The sequence below is a fragment of the Octopus bimaculoides genome, chromosome 1, assembly GCF_001194135.2.
Source record: "Octopus bimaculoides isolate UCB-OBI-ISO-001 chromosome 1, ASM119413v2, whole genome shotgun sequence".
NCBI lineage: Eukaryota > Metazoa > Mollusca > Cephalopoda > Octopoda > Octopodidae > Octopus > Octopus bimaculoides.
In genome coordinates, this window is record NC_068981.1 from 160,846,009 (window position 1) to 160,857,208 (window position 11,200).

An 11,200-nucleotide genomic window follows, 5' to 3' on the forward strand; every position below is an offset into this window, starting at 1 on the left:
ATGCACACATGTGTTTTGTTTGTGTGTGTGTGTGTGTGTGTGTGTATAATGATACCATTTGAAGTGTATTTCCCATCACCTAAAAGTTTTTCTTGAATGTATTTATGAGATAACAGAATGAGATCACAAATAACATTTTCAGGCCATCCAGTGTAGGCAACTAGTTCAACTATTTAATTGGGTTGATAATTTCTAATCAAGCCTAGTTATTTGGAACAGTAAAACCAATGTTTTATACCATAAAAATGACGAATAATAGGAAGACACTCCTTTGTCTATATTATGTGGTTGTGACAAAGGACACGTAAGATAGTAGAGGTAGTAGTGACAGTTAGGAACATATTGCATAGTTGCTGTCCTTTCATATAGATGTTTAATATTTTCAAACTTAGTTTTAACAAAGGTATTTCTCTTCCCTTTAGTGGTCAAATTTCAGGAAAACTCCTCCACATCTGATTTCAAAATATGTTAGTTATTGTCACTTTTATCTAGCTGGCTTGTCTTTAAATACTGTTCAAAGTATCTGAATCTGCCAACTATTTTCTTTGCACTTTATAGAACAGTCTTATTAGAATACATTGTTTATGAATATGTTCTTGTCTGATTGATGTTTGTTTCTAGTAGGAGGTTATTTAGGTCTTAAGCATTTACCTTTTATATATAGGGTCTTTGATGTCTGAATGGACAAAGAGTTGAATTTGGACTGAAAAATTCATGGTTTATGTTTTCTCATTGATACTTGCACTTCATTCTAGGGAAAGACACTAAACCCTACCATATTAGTTTAATCTACTATGCTATCTCTTAAGCATCAAGCAACATTTTAAGGATCTGTGCTTACCCCTAATTTCATGGTGTTATGTAAATGAGAAAATAATATTTTAGAGATGCTACTGGTCTATCACTTGTTTATATCCCCATATGGTACAGTTGCTAAAACAAACAATGAATTCTGGTTAGAAATATCATGAAATGTCTCCTGTACATTTGAACTTATCAGAAATAGATAATTCCTAATTCATAATTATCCGTTTAGCTCTTCTGTTTACTAATAAGCAGATGGTATGCTATATAATTAACAAATATCTCATTAATTTGCCATGCTTAGCTTAAGTCCTGCCATATATTGGGGCCACCATAGAATCAGCATTGTTTTAACCGCTTATAACCATCACACCAACAATCACCTTGAGCACCTTTTTGAGCTCCATGTGTCTAACACACATGGGCATGCCTACAAAGTCAGAAAAAAGCACAGCTCCCATGACTTTCAGAAACATTTTTTCACACTCAGAGTTGCTGGAGCATGGAACAAACTGCCTGCTTCAGTTGTTAGTTGCCAAGTCATTGCATCCTTTAAACCTCCATGCTTCCTGAAATTCGCCAACACAACACCTGATATCTCCCCTCTATATGCATACACATATGTATATCATGACTCATACACTGTTCACTTTCCTGACTTTTGTACATAATTCTATTGACTATACATGCACCTTTGATGAGTTGTAGTGCACTTGCGCACTATACACTATAATTTCATTATTTTTTATCATCACTGAATTATATTCAGTATGAATTATTTATTATGTCTTTATCTTTGTATTAAATATATCTTTTTATAATTGTTTATTCAGAATTAGTAGGCAATTTCAAAATGTGCTTTTTATCTCATAAAGATTTAAAGGAAAAAATTAATGTTGGAATGAAAACAAAAAAACATTAAAAAGCAGAATACAGTGGAATTTTTAAGGAGTTGTGAATGAGAAAATTGTTCACTGATGGGTTAGAAATAATAGTTGAATAAAGTTCACACTCCAGTTCCTTTTGTATTTACAATTCAGTTATGTTGAACATTTTTATATTCTCTATTATTATTTGGGAATATCATTTGCCTTACAAACTAGTAACAATTAATCAAGCAGAAACTGATTTCATCAGTTGTGGGGGAATTCAGAGCCACCAAGGTAAGAGCAATCAGTACATTGTTTCTATCCAAAAATGAGAAAGTCCGATATGCCAACAAAACCATAAAGTGTAGCAGAAATTTGAAGCCCCACGAAGCTGTGAAGGAAGCAGAAAAGTACTGGAAGCACCGGGAAATTGTGTAAATAGTCTGTTCAAGATCAGCTATGACTTGGTAACTATAGTATCAAGTGACAGGAAAAATACCAGTGCCAAAGGCAAGAGAGAGGTCACAGTGTAAAGAGTTTACAATTCAACAGAAGTTTGCTGTGTAAAGTAGGGCTTGTTTGCCAGGGATGATGGATACATTGGTTGGTGAAGGCTAATTCAGTCCTCACTTCCTCACTCAGGCAAAATATAGAGGCTGAGGGATGGAACACCTATGACCCTGGGATACCTGCTGATGATATACAATGTTTTCTGACAGATTCAGAAGACCTTGCTGTATTTTTGAGTATCTTCTACAGTTTCTGCATCGGGCAAAGCATCCCCATTGTTTATTTCACCTTTGCTTATTTAATGCCAAAAACTGGAAACTAAGTACTGGGTCTGAGTTTTGGAAATATTTTCACTTGTTTCTACTCCTGCTACCATAAGCATTGCTACTACCACTGAATTCACTAACATCATCACCTCCAATACCACCACTTCTGGAATCACTGACCGCAACATCATTTCCAACTCTACAACTGTCCCATTCTATCACTGCAAATCATACAATTACTATTGAATGGACCCTGTTATATGGTTACTCGATCTGCTAGAAATAGCAGCCAAATTTTCCTTAGATCATATCTTTCCATTAAGCACATTGCGTAATGTGATCCTGGTTTTTACTTTGCCTAAGAAAATAAAAGGATGGTCATAGTCAGAATGCTTTTAATCATGGATTTGCTTAAACAGGTTGACCTAGCACTAAGCAACAACACTATCATCATCATCATGACCACCTCCACTGTTATTACTGTGCTGCCACCACTGTTTTCACTTTGGCTGTTCTATGCTATCATAAGTTGAATGAATCTACAAAAATGTTGTTTACAATCTGTCCTATGTGTAATCCTGTTTCTAACTGTAACTCTAAATTCTTGTCAATTCAGATTACTTTATTCCAATTTTTTTCCCCTTAAATTCTCTTTAGCTTACAATCTATTACAATTTCTTGATATTATTTCATCCAGCTCTCCTCGTCCATTCCCATCCATTATTACATGTCAATACCATCTATGCCAGCTTTCCTATAAGCAACATTTGATATCTTTAGTTCATAGCTTTGGATTGTTTAAAAACAAACAAACATTTTTTTATATATATATAAAAAAAAGACTCCCACTTTTTTTTCTGTTTTGGCATGCAACCCCATCCCCCAATTTCTCATGTCAAAAGGTTTTAGGGGATGGTGACCTTTATAGGAGAACCAGCTGACATAACTAAGTTAATTTGTTCTGTTTTTATCTGTGGAATAGCTTTCATCTGACAAAGCCAAGCTATATTTCCCAAAGCAGTTTAGATAATACTTTATTTTTATTCTACCTTCTAAGTTAATGGTAGTAATTTTTCATTTCAACTTGACTTTTGTTTTATAAATAAGTTTTGATGCGATTTCCTTAGAAATGGTTTATTTAGTGTGTTTTATGCTCTCTCTCTGTCTCCTTGTTTTGAGTCATGTTTGCCAAATTGAATGCAATGGAATTCACATAAATGCTTTCTTGGTAGACTTCCTAAACTTATTATGATGGAATGTTTCCAACAATGCCACAATGCCCTTTGTTTAAAAATCACTGAATCGTGTATATACGTGTGTATCTGTATTTTATGTGAATAAATCACTGATTACCTTCTATCTGTAAATGTGCAAAGCTGAAGATTTGCTAAACTTTTAAACTCACCAGGTTGTACTGCCAACAAAAGCCTAAGTCATCAGCTTTCCCATGGATTTCATTTGTTATATGCAGTTCTTCATTTTATCCAGTATTGTTCAATAAGGGGAATGATTTCTGTAACTTCTTTCAATATTCTTTGTAAAACTAAATGATTGATTATATAACACCAGAAGTAAGATTTAATTGCAAGTATGGTTGTGTGGTTAAGAAATTTGCTTTCCAACCATATGATTTTTAGTTCAGTCCCACCGTGTGGTAGTTGGGCAAGTGTCTTGTGAGTGGATTTGGTAGATGGAAACTGAAAAAAGCCCAGTGTGTGTGTGTGTGTGTGTGTTTTTGTTTGTGTTTGTGTCTCCCTGACTTGACATCATGTTATTTCTTTATTGCCCACAAGGGGCTAAACATAGAGGCGACAAACAAGGACAGACAAAGGGATTAAGTCGATTACATTGACCCCAGTGCATAACTGATACTTAATTTATCGACCCCGAAAGGATGAAAGGCAAAGTTGACCTCGGCGGAATTTGAACGCAGAACGTAAAGACAGACGAAATACCGTTAAGCATTTCGCCCGGCGTGCTAACGTTTCTGCCAGCTCGCCTGACTTGACATCATGTGACAGCTGTAAACAAGTGTCATCACCATATAAATGGAGTCATTAGTTTCCAGTCTTTCATGAAAACATGTCTGGCCATGGGGGAAATATCTTGTTTAGAAACAAATTCAGGTTGCCAACAGGAAGTCATCTGCCACAATAAACTTTGTCTGACCCATGCAAGCATAGAAAAATGGAAATTAAAATAACGATGATGATGAATTTTAACTTGGCTGATCTGTCCCTCATATATATTTTTGAGTTTGAGACTTGTTGCACATGGTTTAATGTCACTATAAGCCTGCCTATGAGATTAAGACATTATCTTTGTAATGTTTTCTGGGTTTGATCTCCCAGCTTGACACTTTGGGTGTGAGTCTTCTGTCATATTCTTGCACTGGTTATTGCCTCATGAGTGACATTTGGTAGACAAGACCCGTATGAAAGGTTATCATGTGAGCATGTTTTTGAGTGTAAGTGTGTATACACAAGTGTGTAAGTGTGTATGCACAAGTGTGCATGTGAATCAATATATTTGAGCAAAATTACCTCATGGTATTTATTCCGGTTCAGTTGCACAGACACTCTTATCATTCTTGCCATTCAGTAAACAAGTGATTGGCCCATTTGATACATATAACCAGAGACAATATTAAAATAAAAGATATAAAATAGATAAATTAAGAAATAATAAGACTATTTATTTACCATGTTTTTTCCATTTTCTTTTGAGAGAGAGAGAGAGAGGGAGAGGGAGGGAGAGAGAGAGAGAGAGAGAGAGAGAGTCTTTTGTGTGTATCTGTATTTAAAACAATTCTTTGATTCAAATTGCTGTTATCTTGCTAATGAATAAACTTTGGAGTTATAAGAAACAATGAAACCCACTTCTGAAGTATAATGATTTCTATATTCTGTTGATTGGAGAATTTGTCTGGCTTGTATGAAATGAGAGCCTCTATACCAGCGGTGGCAAACTACTTCATCCATTGACAAAATTTTACTGATATTCTAATTTCAAACTGCTTACTGATGAAGTCACTAAAAACCCATAAAAAAAAATTACAAGCAAAAATGTTTAACCTAAAACTATAACAGTAATTTAATACATGTTGTATATCAATGTATAAGCACAGGCATGGCTGTGTGGTTAAGAAGCTTGCTTTACAACCATGTAGTTTCAGGTTCAGTTCCACTACACAGCATCTTGTGTGTTCTGTTATAGACAAATGCCTTCTGAGTGAATTTGGTAGATGGAAACTGTGGAAGCTCATCTCACATGCACTTGCACGTGTATGTTCAACAAAGATCCTTGTGGGTCAAGCAATCCGACCCCCAAGGGCTCCTTTGATGTGGCTACAGGAGCCTATGACAGTGCTGATGTCTGCTATCTTATTGGATTGTACATCCTGGACATCTTAGGAAAGAGGTTTCCTTTGGTCCTCTTCGATCTCTACAGAGATGGCACCTTAGCCATCTCTATAGAGATAGCACCTTAGCCATCTCTAGAGGAGCCAACAGGTACACACTAGATATACTTAGAAAGGACCATTGAGACTTGTCTCATCACAGTAGATTGCCTAGATGTTACTTTAGATCTGGGCTCTGGTACATACAGGCCCTATCACAAGCCAAACGAGATGTCCTATATTAGCACAGCCTTCTGCCACCAACCTATAGTTTTTAAGAACCTAGTGAAGGGTGTAAGCAAGAAGATTTTGAATCTATCCTCTACCCAAGATATCTTCGTTGCCACTACCCCCTACTACAGTGAGGCACTGCATCTCCTACATGCCAGGATCTAACACCTGGAAAACGAAGTACCGTAGAAACATCATTTGGTTTGCTCCACCCTTCTCTCTCAACATCAAGACTTGTGTGTCTTTGTGGCTGTATTTGTCCCCAACCCATTGCTTGACAACTGGTGTTTGTTTGTGTCCACCTAACATAGCAGTTTGGCAATAGGTATTGATAAAAGAAGTACCAGATTTTAAAAAAATAGGTACCGGGGTCAATTTGTTCTTCTAAAATCCTTCAAAGTCGTGCTTCAGCATGGCCACAGTCCAATGACTGAAACAAGTAAACAATAAAAAGATAAAACATAAAAATTAAAGTTTCCTTATTTCTTTGACAGATGCCTTCCCTGCCACCAGTTTCTTATGCACTTGCAGTTTGTCCCTGATACTAAAAATCATTTCCCCACTGTTGCTCTACATGATTGCCTGACCTGTTAGTAATAGCAAAGAAATTTTTATCGAGCCACACCTTATCGTTTAAGATAATGAAAGGACTGCATTAGATAATGCAATCCTACATGTTCTCCTGCCACCACATATGTTAAGAAAAGACAAAATTATTGTTGTAATACCTTTGATTATCGGTTTGTTAACTTAGGTCTATACAGGCCATCTGCATAAGCATATGCACCATATTATTAAGAAATCTATCAATTTTCATGACTCAGAATGTGCAACATGCATGTTAGGATTATATCATTAGTGCAACATACACACGCTTTCTATACATACAAACCCATACATGTACATAATACAAAAAACATACAAAAAAAAAAAATACAAAAAACAAACAAAAGGAGCAGACAGATATTTTTTTTCTCTCTTTAATATTATTTGTATTTGAGTATGAATAATCTCAGATTTTAAATAAAGAATATAAAATGTATATCATATGTGTGGGTGTAGCTGTGTATATAATTCTCTTTCTATATATGTACATACACACATGTAAAGAAGTAGTATAAGACATCAATTCAGTGAATCATGTGGTTATCGCAGTGAGCTCCTTGTACAGACTTGGTTATTAGTCCATCCCATTGTAATCAACTGCAAAGTAGTGTAATGTAAATTGTGTCATCATCATCGTTTAACGTCCGTTTTCCATGCTGGCATGGGTTGGACGGTTTGACTGAGGTCTGGAAAGCCAATGGCTGCACCAGGCTCCAATCTGATCTGGCGATGTTTCTACAGCTGGATGCCTTTCCTAACACCAACCACTCTGAGAGTGTAGTGGGTGCTTTTTACGTGATATATATATAAAATCGTGGCAGATACTGGTGTCAAGCAAATGGCACCTGTGCTAGTGGCACGTAAAAGCACCCATTTACATTCTCAGAGTGGTTGGCATTAGGAAAAGCAACCAGGTGTAGAAACCATGCCAAATCAGACTGGAGTCTGGTGCAGCCTTCCAGTTTGCCAGCCCTGGTCAAACCGTCCAACCCATGTCAGCATGGACAATTGACGTTAAATGATGATGATGATACATACATGTACACACACACACACACACAGAAAAGGCACATGCACACAAAATCAACTGGTGCATGTGTGTGGAACAACCTTTGTGTATTTATGTGCATATATATACACATGCATACATTAACTTCAGTTTTATATATATATGTACACACACACACACATATCGAAAAGACATAGCGTGTTGAGCCTTAATTTTGATTGCATTTGATTGTCTTATCAATCATTCTCTTCCAGTAGTTTTTACTGGGAGTTGGGGCATGGGTAGTGTAAATAATGCAGTAGCTGCTTTTAGCACTTGTAGGATTGGCATTCACTACAAAATGTATTAAATCAATGCTTGATATAAAGATGAACAATGCAGTTATGTTGGTGTAATGTGCAGTTAGCTGACTCACACTAGCATGAAACAACCTTTGATATTGTTCCCAGTGCATTAACCCTGAATAGCTCTGCACAGCACTTAGTCTCTTTATAATTGATGTGTTCCCATGTTAATTCTCTTTTGTTTTTCCACCTCCCCTTTTTGTTGGGTTAATAAATTTAATTTTTTGTCTTATAACTAAATCTTTCTGTCTGTTTATCTCTGTCACTCTCTCAACCCCTCTCTCCGTCACTCTCTCCGTCACTCTCTCAACCCTCTCTCCGTCACTCTCTCAACCCCTCTCTCCGTCACTCTCTCAACCCCTCTCTCCGTCACTCTCTCAACCCCTCTCTCCGTCACTCTCTCAACCCCTCTCTCCGTCACTCTCTCAACCCCTCTCTCCGTCACTCTCTCAACCCCTCTCTCCCTCACTCTTTCATCCCCCTCTCTCTCCTCCCTGCTTGTCTTTCACTTTTGAATTTTTGAATTGAAAAGGATCATCAGTGTAGTCTTAATTATCATTAATGTTGCTAATTTGAATGATTATGTTTTCCAGTAAATGAAATTTGTTATAATAAAAACAAAATATCATGAATAAATATTGGTATTGATTAATTGATTGGTTAATCAGTTAGGAAAATTCATTCCCGATCATGACTTTTAGTTGTTACCTAATGTTTCACTTTCCCTAATCACACATAATTAGCATTGAAAGTCATTAAAACTCCTTGTCAATTATAAAGCAACCTTGCTGCTTCTAGTAGTAAACTGTACTCTCCATGGTTCTATTTAGATGTGTAATTAATCAGTGAGATAAGATTATAATTTTTCAAATCATTAACCTCCACCTTAACCTTCTCAGAACTGAGCCCTCTGTCTAACTTTACCTTCTACCTGGACTCCTGAGCAAAAAAATAGATAGTTTCATATACAGCTCAAGAGTGACGACTAGTTTAATGAACAGAATCAGCTGCATGTTCTTTTTCTACATGTGTTGTTTATTTGTATTATATAAGTAAATGACAGTTACTGTCTTGCACTTCTTAAGTAAAACTGTCCTTAACTTAGCTTTCATGAAAGAAATTAGGGAGAATTAGTACTCAAAGTAACTCAAGTCTGGCAGTATCTTTCAAACTAGTCTCAAATTTGTCATCAAACTTAGGAATCCACAATTGTAATGTATTATATATATTTTTTTATAGTAAAACAAATAGCATTGTTAATGCCTGGGTGACCATGAAGATACTCTTATGTTGTATCTTGACCATTACTTGATACTCTCTTAGCCTAAACCTATATAAAAATGCCAACAACCAATTTGTTTTACTAATTCAGTGATATTCTTCTCTAACCTCTGTGTTTTCTGAAAAACTAAATGCTGTCAAATATAACAACTTTCGAAATGGCAAACAAATAGCTCTGTACTTTGAATTACTCTGTTGAATGTCAACAGTGATGGAAAAATCTTGAGTAGGCCACACTAGATTTTAAGTAGATTAAATTTTTGGGCTGGCCTGCTTGTTCTCTTTTGTTTTTGCATAGATTTAATTTTTTTCCTTCCTTTTTAGTTTTGGTGTAACTGCTGTGAAATGTCATTGCTCTATTTAAAGTCTGACATCAACTATTGGAATAATTATTCTTACCATTTCTTGCTTTTATCTTTCAGTTCAAACATATTATTTTTCTGTAGATTTTCCCCAAATCTAAGTTTTTTGGTCTTATCAGATTTTTATATAACTGATTTAAAGTGAAAATGTTTGTTGCAAGATTTAGTAATTTTTCTTGTGATTGAAACAAATCTAAAAATGAAAGCTTCTCTACCTTCAAAATAAGTCATCAGAGAAATGAAGAGATCACACGAATCACTGCTTAGCTCCAATGTTGTTGTCTTGGGGGAGCCCCCACCCCAAAAAACTCAGTTTATTGTAAATATTTCCAGAAATTCTGAAACTTATTCCTATTGAACTGAGTTGTTTAAAATAAAATGTTGTATCCCAAGAGAGGAAAGGTAATACCTACAGAATATTAGAACTTGAGACTATATCTTACTGTCTAGTACCTCATCTGTTCAGCCATTTAACCTTGGTTCTTTAGCCCTCCTGTCCTTTTACCATGCAACATTTAGTTGAGATATTTTTCTGATTATTTCTTAATTTTAAAAGTGGTTTCAATATTTCTTCAAATTGATCTTGCCAATGCCAACTTTACCTTCCATGGATTCTAGTTTATTGCAGTTGAAGCTTGATATTTATTCTTCAGGTAGGCAATTTGAAATAAGTAGAATTATTTTGTATGGCAATTAAACTTCAAAGATTTTGTTAGATACTTCACATTTCTATGAAAGATGTTGTAATGGGTTAGTTATATGAAAAAAAAATCTTTTTTTAATCATTAGTCTTTTTTTATGGTTTTAAATTAATAATTTATTTGTATTATTTAAAGAATGCCCTGTTGCTCTTGCTCTGTTACGTTCTCCTACTTCTTTTCTCAACTCTTGCTCTCTTATAATCCATTAACTCAATCTGCCTTAATTCAGTCGTGTTGTTTATTTCAATGTGTTAGTCTTCTAGTAACTTTTGTCTAGCAGTAAAATACATAATTTGAAAATAAATTGACACATTATTGTGTTACCAATTTTACAAAATTATTTCAGTTAAGTCCTGTCAGTTATTGCTCTTAGAGAAACTTATTGTTCTTAAAGTATTTAATAAACTGAACATTTAAAATTCATTTCATGTAGTTTTTCATAAAGACAAACTCTTAAAACATATATGCATTCATTCTGAAATACATTTTTAAATAACTTAGCACAGAATTTTGTCAGTGAACAGGTCGTGGTCTCAAAGCGACGAAAATATTTTGACAAATTAAATTTAAATGTTGAAGTGAATCTAACGGTTTTTGTGTGTTATTTTAAATGGCTTATAAACACCTTCCACGCTGCAATTGTTTTCGTTCCAGCACACGATCTCAGATCAGGTCACTTGCTATGCAAGTACATCTCCGCAATTATTTACAATAATATTTACATCACTATATGATTACAAAGCAAATCATACATGAAAAATATAAAAGTAAAGAATAAACACTTATTTATGCATCATTTCAATAAAATCAAGAATAA

At 35.1% G+C, this 11,200-nt stretch overlaps 1 protein-coding gene across 1 annotated transcript in view; it reads left to right on the forward strand.

The window, feature by feature from the left end:
* LOC106884401 (N(G),N(G)-dimethylarginine dimethylaminohydrolase 1) overlaps positions 1 to 11,200 on the forward strand; it is an 86,960-nt gene that overhangs the window by 69,187 nt on the left and 6,573 nt on the right. The gene's annotated exons all lie outside the window — the stretch shown is intronic.